Source organism: Vipera berus, assembly GCF_964194415.1.
Source record: "Vipera berus genome assembly, chromosome: 2".
Classification (NCBI taxonomy): Eukaryota; Metazoa; Chordata; class Lepidosauria; order Squamata; family Viperidae; genus Vipera; species Vipera berus.
This window is the reverse complement of record NC_138203.1, coordinates 242,890,765-242,909,949: the sequence shown is the minus strand read 5'-3', so window position 1 is coordinate 242,909,949 and position 19,185 is coordinate 242,890,765.

Below are 19,185 nucleotides of genomic sequence, written 5' to 3'. Positions count from 1 at the left end.
GTTCTCCTCCTTTTTCTCCATGGCTAATTTCAGTTAGGTTTGGTGAGGAGATGAAAAGAGGTCAAACTTTACACCTCAGGATTCAGGTCTCTCAATGTTCCTCTTTAATATCTGCATGAAACTGTTGAGTGAGGTCATTTGATAACAAAGAGTGTGGTATTGTTAATATGTTAATGATAGCCATCTATACATTTCCATTTAAGTGCCATTTAAGTGCTGACTGGACGCTGTGAGAGTCTAGATGGAGACTAACTGAATCCAACAGTTTAGATTTTTGGCCACTCTGGAGCTGGTGATGTGTCTTCTTTGACTCTTGGCTGGTGAGCAATGTAGGGGTTCTTTTGGACTTGTAGCGCTTGCTGGAAGAACAGGTGACACATGTGGCTAGGAGGACTTTGCACAGATTTATATTGTATGTCCAGTCATTCTTGTTCATAACCACTTATATCTTGGCCACTTTCCAATTATATTACTGCAGTATGCTCTACCTACACCTGCCCTGGGAGACTGCCTGAAAATTACAACTGGTTCAAAATGTGTTATATGGTCTTGGGCATCCCTTGGTTTGCCTATATTACCCCACTTCTGCCCAAACTGCACTGATAACTAGTTTTCCCCTGGTGCAATTCAAAGTGCTGGTTATCACTTTTAAAGATAAGATATTTTTGCATGTTTTCCTGAGGTCATCTGCATGTTTTACTAGCTTGGATACTAAGTGTTGGGATAGGGTAAGACTGGAGCCCAGTGACTAGAACTGTATGTTTGTGTCTACGTGTATTGAATATTTTTTTTACAAAGTTAAAAGCTACAGAAAAATAAAACAGAAAAGGAAAGATTGGAAAGGAAGAAGCAAAAGTGAATGACAGTTTAGCTCCATAAAAAAGAAAGGAAAAAATATTTAAAGCCACTTCTGATCTTCTTTGCAGCAGTTATAAATACAGTTAATACTCTTTCTGCCCTCCTGAATTACATTAGCATAGTTCCCTTCTTTTTGTATACAGCCTTTTAAATCAGGGATTTAACCATATATATACATTCCAATTCCAAAGAAAGACAGTGCCAAAGAATGTTCAAACTATCACACCATTGCACTCATTTCACACGCTAGTAAAGTTATGCTTAAAATCTTACAAGGTAGACTCCAGCAGTATGTGGATCGAGAACTACCAGAAGTACAGGTAGGATTTCAAAGAGGCAGAGGAACTAGAGATCAAATTGCCAACATATGCTGGATCATGGAGTAAGCTAGGGAGTTCCAAAAAAACATCTACTGCTTCATTGACTATGCTAAAGCCTTTGCTTGTGTGGATCACAACAAATTGTGGCAAGTTCTTAAAGAGATGTGAGTACCAGACCATCTTATTTGTCTCTTGAGAAACCTATATGTGGGTCAAGAAGCAATAGTGAGAACTGGATACGGAACCACTGATTGATTCAAAATTGGGAAAGGAGTCCGGCAAGGCTACTGTTGGTATACTGTCAGTATACTGTCACCCTGCCTGTTTAACTTATATGCAGAGCACATCATGAGAAAGGCAGGGCTAGATGAATCAAAAGTTGGAATTAAAATTGCTGGGAGAAATATCAACAACCTAAGATATGCAGATGATACAGCTCTAATGGCAGAAAGTGAAGAGGAACTAAAGAGCCTCTTGTTACAAATGAAGAAGGAGAGTGCAAAAGTTGGGTTGAAACTAAACATTAAGAAAACCAAGATCATGGCATCCGGCCCTCTCAATTCCTGGCAAATAGATGGGGAAGAAATGGAGGTAGTGACAGATTTTATTTTCCTGGGATCCAAGATCACCGCAGATGGGGACTGTAGACAACTGGAAGAACTGGAAAACTGCAAGAAAAGGAATACAAACTTGAATGTGGCATGGGTTGACTACAAAAAGGCATTTGACTCTCTGCCACATGACTGGATAATCAAGTGCCTAGAAATAACAGGAGTCAGTAGAAACATCAGAAAAATTGTGCAAAGATCGATGGCACAATGGAAGACACAGTTGCAGGTCAATGGTGAAAGACTGGGAGAGGTTAATATCAAGAGAGGAATATTTCAAGGAGATTCATTATCACCACTACTATTTGTTATTGCACTGTTTCCTCTGTCAACAATACCGAATAACTCAGGACATTGGCATCAAACATAGCTATCTGCCAGACTATCCCACCTTCTTTACATGGATGATCTGAAGCTGTATGGAAAAACATCATCTGAAATAGAATCGCTGCTGAACACTGTCTGTATATATAGCCAAGATATTGCAGTGGAGTTTGGCTTGGACAAACTTGGACAAAGTGTGACAAATGTGTCACACTTACTCTCAAACAAGAAAAAAATATGGAAAACTGAAGGAATAAAGATGCCCCATGAAAATAACATTAAGAGTCTGGATGAGGAAGATTACTACAAATACTTGGGTATCCTTCAAGCTGACAATTTCAAGCACACTGAAGTCAAGAGAAAGATTAGAAGTGAATACATCAAGAGAGTGAAGATCTTAAAGTGCAAACTCAGTGGAGGAAATACCATGAAGGCAATCAACACCTGGGCAATTCCAGTCATTAGATACACAGCTGGAATAGTGGACTGGACTCAAGCAGAACTAAAAGCAATGGATAGGAAGACCAGAAAAATAATGACAAGGAATCATGCCCTTCATCCACGCAGTGACACTGACAGACTCTATCTACCAAGGCAAATAGGTGGACGTGGAATGCTGCAAGTACATCAGATGGTTGAAGAAGAAAAAATGGCTTTGGAAGAATATTTGAAGGACAATGGTGAAGATACACTGAAATTAGTATATCAGGAAGGCTTACTGACTACCGGAGAAACCAAACTGGTCTATAAGAAAGACCAAATTAAGAACAGAATAGAGGCATGGGAAGACAAAGCACTACATGGCCAGTACATTAAAAAAAATAGCTGGGAAAGCAGATAATAACAAGACCTGGTAATGGCTAAGAACAGGAAAGTTGAAGAAAGAGACTGAGGGACTAATTCTGGCTGCACAAGACCAAGCCTTAAAGACAAATGCATACAAAGTCAAAAGTGAGAAGACAGCAACAGACAGTAAGTGCCACCTATGCAAAGAAGCTGAAGAAACAGTGGACCACCTGGTAAGCTGCTGCAAGAAGATTGCACAGACTGACTATAAGCAGCGGCATGACAAAGTGGCAACAATGGTGCATTGGAAGATCTGCAAGAAATATCATTTGCCTGTAAGCAAGAACTGGTGGGATCATAAAATAGAGAAAGTCATAGAAAATGATAAAGTTAAACTGCTCTGGGACTTCAGAATTCAAACAGACAAGCATCTGCAACATAACATCCCGGACTTAACAATTATCGATAAGAAAGACAAAAAAGTCTGGCTAGTGGACGTGGCAGTGCCTGGAGACAGCAGAACAGAAGAGAAAGAACTGGAGAAGATAACAAAATACAAAGACCTACAAATAGAAATAGAAAGACTGTGGCAAAGGCAAGCAAGGGTAGTATGGATAGTAATAGGTGCCTTGGGTGCAATCCCAAAACAACTGGAGCACCACTTGAATACCATTGGCATTGACAAATTCACCATTAGTCAATTGCAAAAGGTGGCCTTACTAGGAACTGCTTCCATCCTGCGACGATGTCTGTAATACCATCAAATATCCACATCTGTATGTCCCAGGTCCTTAGTAAGGACTTGATAGGGAGACAAAAATGCCGAATCCAGTCTGAACATCTGGCTGACTGTGCAATGATCAGTAATAATAATAATAATTGACTTTTGAATACAGACAGATCACCATTTGGAACACAACATGCCAGATATCACAGTCATAGAGAACCGAAGAATACAGCTGATTGATATCGCTGTACCAGGAGATGCCAGAGTCGAAGAAAAAGAACTGGAAAAAATTACGAAATACTTTGACCTGGCCATCGAAACTGCGCGATTATGGATGAAATGTGTAACAGTGATACCCATTGTCATCGGGGCACTAGGCACTATGTCCAAAAACTCTGCAAAATAAATCAAGAAACTGCAGCTTCCTGCAATAACTCCAGCAACATTACAAAAAACTGTGCTACTCGGAACATCTTACATTTTAAGGAGGTACCTGGTTGATACCTAAGATGCTAGCAGCAACCCTTGTCAACCATCATCGCCAGTCAATTTGAATGTTTAGTTGACTGAGATTCATGTCTAATGAATAAAAGATAATAATAATAATAATAATAATAATAATAATAATAATAATAATAATAATAATAATAATAATAATAATAATAATAATAATAATAAAGTTGGAAGGGACTTAGAAGGTCATCTAGTCCAACCCCCTGCTCAGGAAGGAAACCTTATACCATTTCAGACAAATGGCTGTCCAGTCTCTTCTTAAAAACTTCCAGTGTTGGAACATTCACACCTTCTGGAGGCAGGTTATTCCACTGATTAATTGTTCTAACTGTCAGGAAATTTCTCCTTAGTTCTAGGTTGCTTTTCTCCTTGATTAGTATCCATCTGTTGCTGCTTGTCCTGCCTTCAGGTGCTTTGGAGAATAGCTTGACTCCCTCTTCTTTGTGGCAGCCCCTGAGATTTTGGAACACTGCTATCATGTCTCCCCTTGTCCTTCTCTTCATTAAACTAGACATACTCAATTCCAGCATCTGTTCCTTATATGTTTTAGCCTCCAGTCTCCTAATCTTCTTTGTTGCTCTTCTCTGCACTCTTTCTTGAGTCTCAACATCATTTTAGTGATAGAAGATCCTTTACACCTCAGTTCTTGACATTTGTACTCAAAAATCATTCCCACCCCATTCTATGAATGCCAAAGACAGTACAGGTAATTCTTGACTTACGACCACAATAGGGCCCAAAATTTCTGTTGCTGTGAGGGTTGTTAAGTGAATTTTGCCCCATTTTATGCCCCAACTGTGGATTTCTTGCAACAGTTGTTAACAGAATCTCTATAGTTGTTAAGTTAGTAACACGGTTGTTAAATGAATCTGGCTCCCCATAGACTTCACTTGTCAGAAAGTCCTGAAAGGCGATCACATGACCCTGGGACACTGCAACTGTCATAAATATGGGTCAGTTGCCAAGCGTCTGAAGGTTGATCATGTGACCATGGGGATGCTGCAATGGTTAAGGGTGAAAAACAGTCATAAGTCACCTCTTTTAATGCTGTTGTAACTTCGAACGGTCACTAAATAAACTGTTGTAAATTGAGAACTACCTGTAGTTGCAGGACTGCAGGCTAAAAACATGTGAAACCAGAAGCAGTCTCACACCATGTCTGTGAATCACGATATTATGCAAGAGCATCTCTATTTTGATCTGCAAAATGTGACAATACAGAGACCTCTCCTTTTTAAAATGAAGCCAAATGTTCTTCCCAGCCCTGAAAAATACAGCTAATTTATTTGATATATCAATACTTTTATTTTACCATTTACTGGGACCATCATGCCCTCTAGTGGCAGATAAGGGGCACCTGGCTCTACAAAGCAGTCTTATTCCAGCCAAATCACCAAAACTTTTAAACTGGTTCTTTTCTCCACCCCACCACACTATTTGATTTTTAAAAAGTGCTGGGTAATCACTCTGCAATCTAGTCAGTAGTTACAGTGAAATTGTAATAGTACAATATTGATACTGTGTAATCATGACATTTGTTTAGGTATTTGCTGTTTAATGCCTGCAGCAAATAGATGCATCAGAAGAAGAAAAAAATAGGGTTTTATTGCTGCCTTTTGGAAAATGAAAATCCAATAATTCATTTTCACATAAACAGAGGCTAAAAATGATTAAATATTAAATGTGCTGACTAGAATATTTGGCTGATCGCAGAACTCACAAACAACCCACACAGGGAATTGGTTTATCACTCCAGTTTGGAATGGGTGTATGCAGATCACTCTGATCATTTTCATTCAAAAGATTGAAGCATTCCAAGTTCTGTTGGAATCTGAAATAACAAAGTAACTTAATTTAAAATGTCAGATCAGGAATAGCTTTAGAGTGAACTCATCAGTTTTATTTCGAAATCGATCTTTTTGCACAAATACTAAATGTATCAACTCATTGAATCAAATCAGTTCAGTTTCAATTATTCATTCAGATCAGATTAGGATACAACTGGCTATCTAAATTGAAACTTTCCATACCCCTTAATGCAAAACAATTTGATGTACAGTATGCTGGACTATTCTTGATTGAGAAGGTTGATACCACTCAAAGAAAGAAAAGAAAAAAAAAAACCTCTGTTAAGGGATTTTTATGATGCAGGCTGAACATGTGTTTATGCAATCAAGAATAGAAAGATGGAAGGGAAAGGAGGGTAAGCTGAAGTGATGTGATAGTTTACAATTTAATGAAGAGTCAACAAGCAATAAAAGGAAAATGGAGAAAGTTCATTCCATTGACATTCAATTGTCAGTCAAATAGTTACATATTTAAGAAAGTTTCAGCAATAACACTTAAAACATAGAAACAGAGATCAGAACTAGACGGTCTAGAGTATAGATTTGAAAAATATAGAGAGGTCAAGATCTGTATTAGAGGACACTGTAATCATAAAAGAAAGAGATATTCCAATGTTCTCAGAATTGAAGGCTTTTCTTGATTTGTATAGTGGGAAACTGTCCATCAATATCTACCACTATGCAGAGTAGATAATCTGCAGTGCAATATAGAAAATATGTGTGGTTATATCTTGGCTGTTATTACTCAGTTCATGACTGACTTGCTTCTGGTGAAGGTTGATCCAGCAGATAAGAAATTTTGGCCAGATCCAGCAACCTGTAAACTGGATCCTTACTGTTTCTAACAGAAGAACTTATATTTGAGCAGTATACTTGAGGAGAAAGATTTTACTTAAGTAGAGGAAAAATTGAAAACAGAGAGGATTATCGGTATACCACTCTTTAATCTGCACAGAAGAGTGAGGATAAAAGACTCTATCAAATCTTTCAACAGCCCAGTCCAAGCAACACTGTAGACTTTGGGCTACATTCTCCTTGAAATTGGATTTCCAAATGCACACATTCAAATGTTCATTCAAAGGACTATTTCATCACAAGACAAATATTTTTTTAAAAAAATCATGACAGGATGATACTCTAAGTCAGAACAGTAACTTGTGATCTATGAAAACAGGCAGAGGCCATCAATCATATATTATGAGTTGATGGTGTTCTAGGTTGTCTGGCATCATTGCATACATTTTTATAATACATGATGATCTGATGCCTCAAAATTGGTGAGATCACATAAGATCTTTAGTTTCATTTGGATGGGGGAGGTGGGACATAGTTTGAGGATCTGATGGACATTTGATACTACAGATACAACTTTCCTGATTATTATTATTATTTTTAGCTTGTTGGGACTGAAAAAAGCTGGAAAAGGCTTACAGGTGTCAAACATCTGGAAGAGTACCACCCATGGGAAGTTGTTTACAGCACTTTGTAGGTTAAACAGATTTGCTCAATTTTAATTCATTTTTATTTTCAAAATTACTAAGTTTTCTTCAGAAAGAAGTCGAAGTTTAAGACTTCATTTCAAGAGAGGAGAATGAAACTGATTTTTCCCCTGTTCTTTAAATGGATGAGAGAATAAGATAAAATATTAATACTTTTTCCCTCCCTCTCATTAAATCAGTCACCTCATGGTAAGTAAAGATTTCAGACTGTTTTGCCAATTGTTGAGTTTGAGATTCATATTGACATGACAGGATGATCTAATGATCGAGCTGCTTCTTGGATCAAGTAGGGATGTGTTTGTAAAATAAGTCCGGGAAAAATAGTCAGAAAAAGAAGCACTCATTCATTTTCAAAAATATTAATGTTCTAGCAATTCAAATATAATCTGCTTTTGATCCAGAGATATATAGAAGCTGTACAGATCTATCACACTGACCTGCAGGGAGCTTCCATTGTCACATCAGTTTTGAAGAAACCTTACACAAGGGGAGCATCTATTGCTGTGCCTGGTTTTCTTCTAAATTTGTTTAAACATTCTCATTTAACTTGATAGAAATCAACTGTCACTGTTTTTCCAAAGAGAGAAAGAGAGAGAACGTGTCAGTAAAATTTTATGGTTAGAGTCCCATTTCTCCAAGAAGATTGAAGCATACTATATGCAGAAGAGTCTAGTACCTTAATAAGCAATTGTCCTTCTAGCAGTATGCAATTCCCTAGATCGTTGCAATGAAATCCCAAGGGAAGACATCATCATGAAAGTCTTCTTGGATTAAAATTAATTACCTCTGCCCAGCTCCCTTTAGCTTCTAAAAGTGTGTGATGTGTGTTCTTTTCTGAGTTTATCCCAATTCTGTATCATGTTTATAATAAAGTGTTCTATGCTGGTGGTTTTGACAGTAAACACATTTGTTTATTTGTTCAGTTACACAGTTGAATATGCCCCTGAGGAGTTGTGTGACAGCCCAAGAAATTTAAGTTTAAAAGGGCAGGCAGATGTGGAGGCATAAACAAATAGTGCATTCATTGAAGGCTATCATGTATTATAGTGATTTTTGTTTGAGAACAAAATACAATGAGCCCTCAGCAGGTCATAGCCACCCTGATGCTTTGCAGAGCATTTATTCTATGTGTTGTTGATTCCACCTCTGCTCAGTAGAGAAATCCAACTTCAAGCAACTCTGATTTCAGGAAACATCCAGTAAAGGGAATATGAATATGTTTCCTCCATCAAATATTCTTACCTGCTGGCATGTATTTTGTTTCCAATGTTTAATCAGAATATGCTTTTGTACGACTTAAAATCAATATTCTGTGCTTTGCACTGCATGATGATAGAGAACAGATTGGATTGTTCGTGTATGACACTTGGGTATTTGAAAAGTGCAAGCTTTTTTCTTCCGTGTTTTTTTGAATTTTAAACATACTTAGTTCTTTCCTTGAAAGAATTAAGAGTCTGAAAGAAGCTTGCCTGAATGGTTTTAATTTTAGCATGAATGTGTAAAAGAATAGTCAAAATTCAGTCCAGAGTTCTGAAATCTAGGTCAGGGTTGTCAGCCAGCCCAGATATTAGAATTTCCTTGAACCAAATCCATATCTGCATAATCACAAAAGAACTGAAGATCGAACAGTTGATTCTAACAAGGGATCATTGGTAAGTGCTGCCTCTTAAATTAGACTGTAGTCATCTGACTTTAATCAAGTGATTTACTTTCTTGCTTGGCAAGAAGCTTCATAGAATGCCTTTGCTCTGTTCAGGGGATACCTAGTATTTAATTAGCCTTAGGTGATTCTTGGTTTTTATGTCTCCTGAGTTAGACATTCCAAAGGTTCTGCTGGAGCCTCTTCCTCAACATAGACGTCTGAGTCCAGAAAATGCACCCTCTCTGGAATGAACTCCCCCTTAGGTCCATAGAGTTTGTATCCTCATGATATTCTGGAAGGCCTTGAAAATCTGCCTATTTACCTGGACCTTGAGATGAGACTCCCATCTGTCATGTTTTAAGTTCACTGTCTTCTCGAGTTGCTACCTTGTGAATATTTTGCAATTATTTTTGTACTTGTTTGGTAAATGTTACATGTTCTTTTATTGATGTGACCTGCCCAGTTTGGAATCAGATAGGATCCAAACTGAATGTATAGCTGAGAAGGAAAGGGAGCCGTGACCAGGGGGGGCTTTTGCCCAGGTTCGCCTGGTGTGCCAGTTGCAGCCCTATCTGGACCGAGATGCCTTGCGCATGGTCACCCATGCGCTCGTGACCTCCTGGTTAGACTACTGCAATGCTCTCTACATGGGGCTGCCCTTGAGGACCACTCGGAGGCTTCAACTGGTGCAGAATGCAGCTGCACGAGTTGTGATGGGGGCCTCCCGATACTCCCATATAATACCTCTGCTCCGTGAGCTGCATTGGCTTCCGGTTGCCCTCCGGGTGAGATTCAAGGTGCTGGTGATGACCTATAAAGCCCTAAATGGCTTGGGTCCCGGATATTTAAGAAAACACCTGCTGCCGGCATCAAGTTCCCTTTGTCCTGTGCGCTCCCACATGGAGGGCCTTCTCAGGGTGCCGCCGGTAAAAGACTGCCGGCGAATAACACCCAGGGGGAGGGCCTTCTCTGTGGGTACGCCTGCCCTCTGGAACCAGTTACACGTAGAGCTTAAGACTGCCCCTGATTTTCGTTCGTTCCGCCGGGACCTGAAGACCTGGCTCTTTGAGTTTTCCAGCCAGGACTGAGGATTTTTTAATTTTTTAACTTATTGTAATTGGGTTTTTGATCAGAGACATACGGGTTTTAGATTTTAATCAAGGAAAATTTAATCTATTTTAATTGCTATTAATTTTTGTATTGTAATGTTGTTTTAATTGCCTTGTGAACCGCCCTGGGTCCTATGGGAGAAGGGCGGTATATAAGTTTAATAAATATAAATATAAATATTATTTCAGTCTTCCTGACGGAGTAAACACAGCAAACATTTTTAAATATTTTGTTTCACATCATTGCTATGTGTTTTCTTTTTGGTGGCTTTCTGTCTTAGTCTCTTTGCTTTCTACGATCTTCATGAAGTTATTGTCACCAGTGAACAGGAAGATCTTAAATGTCAATAAGCAGTTGGGGGTTGTATGAAGTTAAACAAGACTAGTGGAAGCTTGTAAATATGTATGGTGACATTTGCTAGTCTGGAAAATAACTGTAGAGCAGTTCTGGACAATCACCCTGGGGAAGAAAAAAAAAGCAACATCACAGATCCTCCTGTATTCATCATGATCAGCCCACAACACCATCTGAGGCCAAGGAGCTTGTTTCGTGGTCTGGTTAAGAGTAGCTTTGAAAGAGTGCTCCATTTTGACAAAGGACTATGAAAGCTTTGCAAGCCAGTTCACTCTCACTCTTACCATTTATGAAAGCAAAACAGCTGCGTTGCTTTGTTTTGCATTGCTTCTGGCTCTCATCCACGAACGTCAGAAGAAGCTTCAGCACATGAACAATATCTTTTTCTTTATCCACTTGGATAAAGCATCCAAGCAACGCAAAGCCCTTCATTGAAGCAAATTGCAGTTTGTGCATTTGTTTTTATATTTAGTTTTTAATATGGTGTCTATATTCTTTATACTGCTTGTTTTTACATTTGATCTCTAATGCTGCCCAGAGTTGAGTTTTGTGACATGGGCAGCTATACAGATTTGACAAGTAAATAATATCCTGCTGTTTCTACTCCTCGGCTAAGCAAATTACATTGCTTGCAAGGTGTAAAGCAGGAGTCTTCAAACTCAGCCCTTTTATGACTTGGGGACTTCAACTCCCAGAATTCCTCAGTCAGGCATGCTGGCTGAGGAATTCTGGGAGTTGAAGTCCACAAGTCATAAAAGGGCTGAGTTTGAAGACCCCTGGTGTAAAGCATATTCTGGAGTCTATGTAGATTATTGCAATGTTCTCTGAGGATAATTTATTTTATTTTTTTTAAAATGAGATAATTCAGAGCTTCAAATAGTAAAAAATGCATCAATCAGTACTTGCACTTTAAATAAAAGTTTTTGTCCTTGTAGAATATTTTGTTTTCTCATCATAGATAAGAAAGCTAGTAAAAAGATGTTATGATTTCTATCCGTGTCACAAATTACAACTGTTGTTTTTATTATGTGCTGGATTGCAATATGAAAGAAGTTGCATTCTGGGCACTGTAAACATGATCAGCATTCCAGGTGTGTACTATTAACCAAGATGCTGGTATTTTACTACTGTTGCATATTATACATAGTAAAACAAATTATATCATGTTAAGGCATTGATATCAACAATAAAAGATGAATGAAGTAAAATGACTACATAAAGTAAACATCATTATACCAGGCTTTTTTTTTCCTTATAAGTTTTAAATTTGATATTTATTTAAAGATTTGGGGGAATTACTAACTTATTTGTAAAAAAATAAATAATTTTACAGCTCTTGTGGATTGTTTAGTACTATATTAAAACGTATGAATATTTTGAAATGAAACATAAAAAACCTTTCCATGAGAAAATGCTGTTGATTAGGGGGAAAATAATAAGCTGGGACTTTGAAGATCAAAGAGGGAACTAAAAAAGAACTAAAGTTTAAAATTAAAAAAGAAGAGACCCCATTAATACAGAATGGAGAAATATACTCTCTTTAAAAAAAAGATATGTGGACTCAGAAGATTATCTTAATATTGTCTGTTGTCATAAAAATTGATTTAGAAGAAGGAACATATTTTACAGGACAAGACTGAGGGTGATTTGAACGTGGATTTAAAAATGATATGGAAATATGTTGCAATGGATTTTTCAAATGAAACGGGTTGATATCTTAATGATTAAAACAATACATAAATAACAAACCAGAAGAGTGACTTGGATGATATTTCTCTTTTGGATCTACAAAATAGTTATGTTAAAGTTTTAAAGGCAATTCTGAGAAGTAACAAATAGAAAATGAAAAGAAATTGGGTTCTTCGACATTATTTAAAGCAGACATGTCAAACTCGCGACGTCATGCAACGTATCGGAACTTTTTCCTTATTGCTGGATATGAGGTGGGTGCGATTTCCTTGTGATGCGTCTGGCCTGTGGGTGGGCAGTTTGACACCCCTGATTTAAAGGATTTAAAGATCAAGACTTCTTGAAGAAAATTGAAGGTATATAAAGTTGATTTATTTGATAAAGAATCAAATATTTATGTTGTTATATCTGGTAAGTCTTTTTTTAAAAAACCAGGATTGAAGAAATTTAAAGATGTGTTTACAGACAAAACTTGAGATATAGGAAGAGTTCTTCTGTTATATTTTCAGAGAAGATGGTAAATTACTGTGTAGTAAGTTTTAAAAAAATGTATATGAAGTTGATTTTGATTAAAGTTAAAATAGATACATTGTTAATTCTGACAATTCATAATTGAGGTTTGCTGATTAGTACTGAATGATGCAGCTTTAAGAAGTCATTTATAGATAAGAGGGGAGATATGGAAGAGAAGATATTCCTTGGAAGACTCAGGGAAGGTTTTTAAGGGGCTGCCACAAAGAAGAGGGAGTCAAAGCACCAAAGCGCCTGAAGGCAGGACAAGAAGCAATGGATGGAAACTAATCAAGGAGAGAAGCAACCCAGAATTAAGGAGAAATTTCCTAACATTTAGAACAATTAATTAATGAAATGACTTGCCTACAGAGGTTTTCAGTCCTCCAACACTGGAGGGTTTTAAGAAGAGAAAGGACAACCATCTGTCTGAAATGGTATAGGGTTTCCTGCCTGAGCAGGGAGTTAGACTAGAAGACCTCCATGGACCCTTCCAACTTGGTTATTCTGTTACTGAAATTGTTTGTACTTCTGAAGAAATAAGAAGTCATTTATTTATATATCTCATTTCTTTTTTCTTTACTATTTTTTAATTTCTTTTATTTTGTATTTTTACTTTTTATATTTTTCTTAGTTTGTAATAGCATAACTTTGTATCTGTAAACTTTAATTAAAAACATTATATATAAAAAAAGAAATGTATGAAAGTGAGAAAGAGCATTAATTATTGGTAAAGGTAAAGGTTCCCCCGCACATGCGTGCTAGTCATTTCCAACTCTAGGGGCCGGTGCTCATCTCTGTTTCAAAGCCGAAGAGCCAGCGCTTGTCTGAGGACGTCTCCGTGGTCATGTGGCCAGCATGACTAGACGCCAAAGGCACATGGAACGCTGTTACCTTCCCACCATAGTGGTCCCTATTTTTCTACTTGCATTTTTACGTGCTTTCGAACTGCTAGGTTGGCAGAAGCTGGGACGAATAACACGCACTCACTCTGTTATGGGGCACTCAGGATTTGACCTGCCAAACTGCCAACCTTCTGATCGACAAGCTCAGTGTCGTAACCCACTGAGCCACCGCATTAATTATACCTTCGCCTAATTTGGATAAAGCTTAAAATAAAATGTGAGCAAACATGAATTATGGAATGTTTTACCTGACTGTGGAATTGAAAGTTGCTTGCTCAATGCAATAAGAGCAATAATATATTTATGATAAAGATATACAGAATATTTGCTGTCTATTATAAACATGATTGAGTAATTTGTATGCAGATGGGTTATTGATGGAGAACTCACAAATATTTTAGGTTGTAAAATGTAAAAATGGAATTTGAATCTGAAAATAAATGCATCAAAGACCAAGGCAGTTGTGTTTGACAGATAAAATGCATTGGATGATGGCAAATTATATATAAATGGTGAAATATCAAAGAAAGTAGATGAATTTGAGTACATTAGTAGAATATCCACTAAAGATAATGGGGAAATTTTAAGGAAGGCAAGTGCTGGAATGGGGGTGGTGGTTATATATAGTCTGTTGTGAGGAAGGAATGTTTGTCAAATGAAATAAAATTGCTGAATATAAGAGTGTGCTTTTGCTGTATGGAAGCAAGAACTGAATGTTAGCCGAAACGTAACAGTAAGCTAGATGCAATGGGAATGGCTTCCTTAAGAATGGTTATGATCAAGGTTAAATATGCAATCCATCAAAACCAAAGAGAATGGTTACTATGAGAAAAATACACTGGTCATGCAGAAAGAACAAACAAGGATCTGAATTCTAAAATAATTGCATGGCAGAAAGGTGAAAAGGTTGAAAGGAAGGAGAAGACTTTTGTGATAGGATGTAGTGGATTGTTCATATCCTCAGAAAGAAAGAGATGAGAAATATGGAAGGGCAAAGTGCAGTGTGGAAGGAGGTTTGCAAGGAGGTTTGCAAGGATAGTAAATCAAGGAGACTGACAATGAACAGTAGTTATTCTGTATTTCCTTTACTTGCTCTTAACTACTTTGGCTTATATTTATTCTACCTTTCCATGCAATGCGTAGCATTGCTTTTCTTGAAAAATATTATATTGCGATGGATATGGATGAATGGATGGGTTTACATTTTAATTGCTGCTGTTTAAACTGTGACTGTGGGTGACATTGGTGATTATTTCATCACTTAATTACTGAACTTATTCTAATCGTGAAATAAATAAAATAGTTGAGATTTTGACACCCCTGCTCTAGCAATTTATATTATTATGTCATGCTGGAAGCTGCTGATGGGAAGAGGAGATGTTATGCCAATCTTGCTCTACTTGCCACATGAAAACAAAATCCTGCAATGTCTGTAAGCTGGAATAACCACATTCTGGGTTTTGTTTCTGCTATACCGTGGCCAATCCAAGAAAGGACAGAGAGTGCCTTGAAAAAAAATAATGTCTTCCATTTTGTGCACCTCTTTGCTACCTTATAACACTGTGGTGTAGTCCAATACCAGAGAAGGCTAGTAGACCTCTTAGAATTGATATTGAACGAATGTCAGAACTTCTATAGCTTAGTTGACTAGATAACAGGTCTAACCTACATTTTGAAAACCAGAAAATTGTTCAATCTTGTGCTGTGAGAGAGAGGTGGCAAACTCCTCTCCGTTGAAAGTGTTCAAGCAGACACCAGATAGCTGGGATGCTTTAATTTGGATTGCTGCACACAAGAGCAGCCTGACTCTGATTACAGTAAGTGGTCCCTTCCAAGCCTGTGATTTTGTAATTGTTCCTCATCCATCTGGTGGCAGCTAGTAAACATTCTATTTATAAACTATCTATTTAAATCCCTGATTTATCTGACACTGAAGTTACTAGCCCAATCATCTGGTGAGGTCTGAACAGATACATAATAATGTACTACGTCTTGCAAAAACATTGGCCTGAGAGAGAGGGTGTTTATTTGCTTTGGCAACAGGCGAAAGAGAGGACAATCCTATGCCCTGATCTGCTGGGGACAAAGCCTGTTTGGGTTTCTTCTTTGAATGGCTGCATAGTCAAAAACTGGTAGAAAAGGGAAGGATCTATAAAAGCTAAGAAAAGGACTTTGAAGTTACTCATCACACTTGAATAACAGACTAAGCCACGCAATAGTGGGCTTGCAGTCTTCCCATTAGGGTGAATTGCATTGTATTTTTTAGTGAGTAATCTTTTATAAAGTTGCTCAATAAACATGAAGCAGCAGATACTCTGCAGACATTTCCCTCCCTCCCCCCCAAAAGTCTTTCCTTTTCTATCTTTTACGGTGACACACAAGTTATCATCGTAGATGGTTCTTTTCTTTTCTATTTGGCCTTTGTCAGAAGATTTAAACAATCTATGCAAAGGGCTCAGAGGAAGGCGTTCCTTATGTCTCCTGAGTTTGTTGTAATTTAGAGATGAATCAAGCAGGAAATGACACACAATTTTCCCTTTCCTCTGTAAAATTGAACTATGAGTAAAACAGATTCACCTCCGTCCTGCTGTCAAGCTGAAAAGAACTCTGGAAAAGAAGAAGAGACATTTTGTCCATCCAGGATGGGAAGAACAATGGGCACTAAAGAGCTGAAGAAGAAGAAAAAATAGCTGACTAATAGCTATTAAGCCAAGCTACATTTTTAGATCACTGCTAGCTATAGGAAATGAAATTCGTACATCTGTTGTTGTTGTTGTTTTTAATGGCACATAAAGCTTTTGTGAACAACACAATACTTATGTTGAATGGCTTGGCTTATATGAAGGTGGTCTTAATAGCATCACCATTTTGCTTCCGATAGAAAAACCCATCAAGTCATTTTCTTGTTGCCAGTTACATTTATGCAGAATGTTCAACTTATTATCTGCATATTCTTGCCACCGTTAAGTTTCATTTGGGGTTAAGAATAACCTTCTCTAGCAGTTTGGTCTGAGTATTTTTTTTAAAGTTTGACACATTTTAATAGAATTCTACTGACTTCTCCCCTTCTGGAGAGAAACCTAACAGCCTAACATTTTCTTGGCTGTATAAAATTGATTCATTCTGGTTGTGCTTCCCTGGTAAATTCAAAAGCAACCATGGAATAATCTAAAGCAATAAGCTGATTAAAAGAGAAATAGATTTTATAGCTCAAAGGACTCTAATGTACAAATACCAACTTATTTTCTTAGAACTCTAAGAGTTTCAATGTAGCTGGGTGGTGACAGGGATAGGGTGAGAATTGTAGGTGAAGTTGTAAACGTATGTGTGTGTGTGTGCGTGTCATCTGACGGAGGTTGATGTGTTTCTCAAGCACTCAAATGAGCCCTCTCAGAATTCAGAGCTGTGCAAGTGTCTAATATTAACAAGCCAGTTTGTCCATCGAAGGTAGCAAGAGTTCTAATGGTATTCATTGCATATTCCAAATCAATTATGCAGTTTAAAATGGGAAGAGGCATCAGTAAATACCAATGTCTTGAGCTCATAGCTCACTGGATATAGACAACATGTGGGTGGAAAAGAGAGAGAGGACCTATTCTGGATTTCTATACCTCACTGTCTTATGTGTTATTCTTGATAAAAAGCCACATACTTTTTAATATGTGCTCTATACAACCATATACAGGTACTCCTCACCTTATGATCACAACTGAGCCCAAAATTTCTGTTACTAAGCAGAAGAGATGTTAAGTGGGTTTTGCCCCATTTTATGACTTTGTCACAGTTGTTAAGTGAGTCACTGCAATGGTTAACTTAGTAAGACAATTGTTAAGTAAATTTGGCTTCCCTATTGAGTTTGCTTGTCAGGAGGTTGCAAAAAGTGATCGCATGACCCCGGGACCCTGCAACCGTCACAAATCCATGCCAGTTGCCAAGCGTTCCAAATTTTGATCACCCAACCATGGGGATGCTGCAATGGTCATAAGTGTGAAAAACAATCCTAAGTCACTTTTTTTCAGTGCCATTGCAACTTCAAACGGTCACTGAACAAGCAGTTGAAAGTCAAGGATTACCCGTTGTGGGTATTTGGTAGCTACATAGATGCTTACTCTTGCGTTCTTCCAGGGAGTCATGGCAAGCAGCACTAATTGATGTCCAAAAATATTATTGATTTATGAAACCAATTTATACAGCCACTCATCTCTCCAACGGCAACTCTGGGTGGCATACCACAGAGCTAAAAGACAGTTAATACATATACCGGTAGTAAAATATAAAAACAGAGCTAAAACAAAGAACAATAGACAAAAGGATGTAACAACAGTGAAACACCCTCCTTAGTTCATCAGTCCACTGGAGTCCCCAAGCCTGCCGGCATAGCCAGGTCTTGAGGGAGCTCCAGAAACTCAATAGTAATGAGGTCAACATCACCTCGGGGGAGGGGGAGAACATTCCACAGTGTGGGGCCCCCAGCAGAATGTGAAACCACTGGATGAAAAACCATTCCAAAAAAACATAGGATTGTTTGTTTGTTCTGCATGTGTATATGTGAGTATATACAAATATGGAGGGAGGGAGGGAACGAATTGTACTTGTTTAGCATGTATTGCCTTGGAAATCAAGATATACATTTTCTATCTAGCTTCCAAAAAAATGTTGGCCATCATTCTTTTTCAGACGTCAAGAAAGATGGGCAGAGTTGGGTCTACTCTCTGTTCCCCCACTGCTGTTCTTTAATCCACTGTACCTCTTCAGAACTAGATCAAAGAAATTAAATAAATATGAATTGGATTCAGACGAAGGTAGAATTGTCCACATATTTTAAATAATACATTTCCCTTTCACTCACATACACATATATCACCAGCACCATTTTTTAAAGTAGTATATCAAGTTACATTCAAACCACTTTTAGAAGCAAGTAACAAATACAATTTCCACTCAGATGTAGATTCCAAGGGAAAAACAGAGCAGGGCAACATTTATTTTTAATATGCCCTCTGTTCAGCACAGATATGCACTTTTTACAGGCAAGACATATTGAGTGAAATTAAAAATTCTGGGCAGGGAATTAGTTAATTTTATCTTCTTCACAACATCTCTACCAGATTTTGTCAAATAGGATTTACTGTTTATCAAACTTCACTAGCAAGGTTTATTAATTCACTTTTCCTAAGACATTATCTCTTGAGTACAACTTCTTATGTTTTCTTTGTATTTAAAATAATATTTTGGTTTTTATTATTTGTCCTTAAGTGTATGGCTGCTAATTTCATTAGCAGTATAGATCACAGTTGCATCATCAGTTCTTCTAAACAGGCTTTCTTGTTTCCTCTCTCCATGTCTATCTCTTTTTTATTTATTTTTGGTCCCTTTGAGGTGCTTTTGACTCTTGGCAACCGCCTGACAAGTCCCTACAGTTTTCTTGGCAGGATTTCAAAAGTGATTGGAAATGATAATCATTTCCACAAGGTATGCACTCTTAACAGTGCA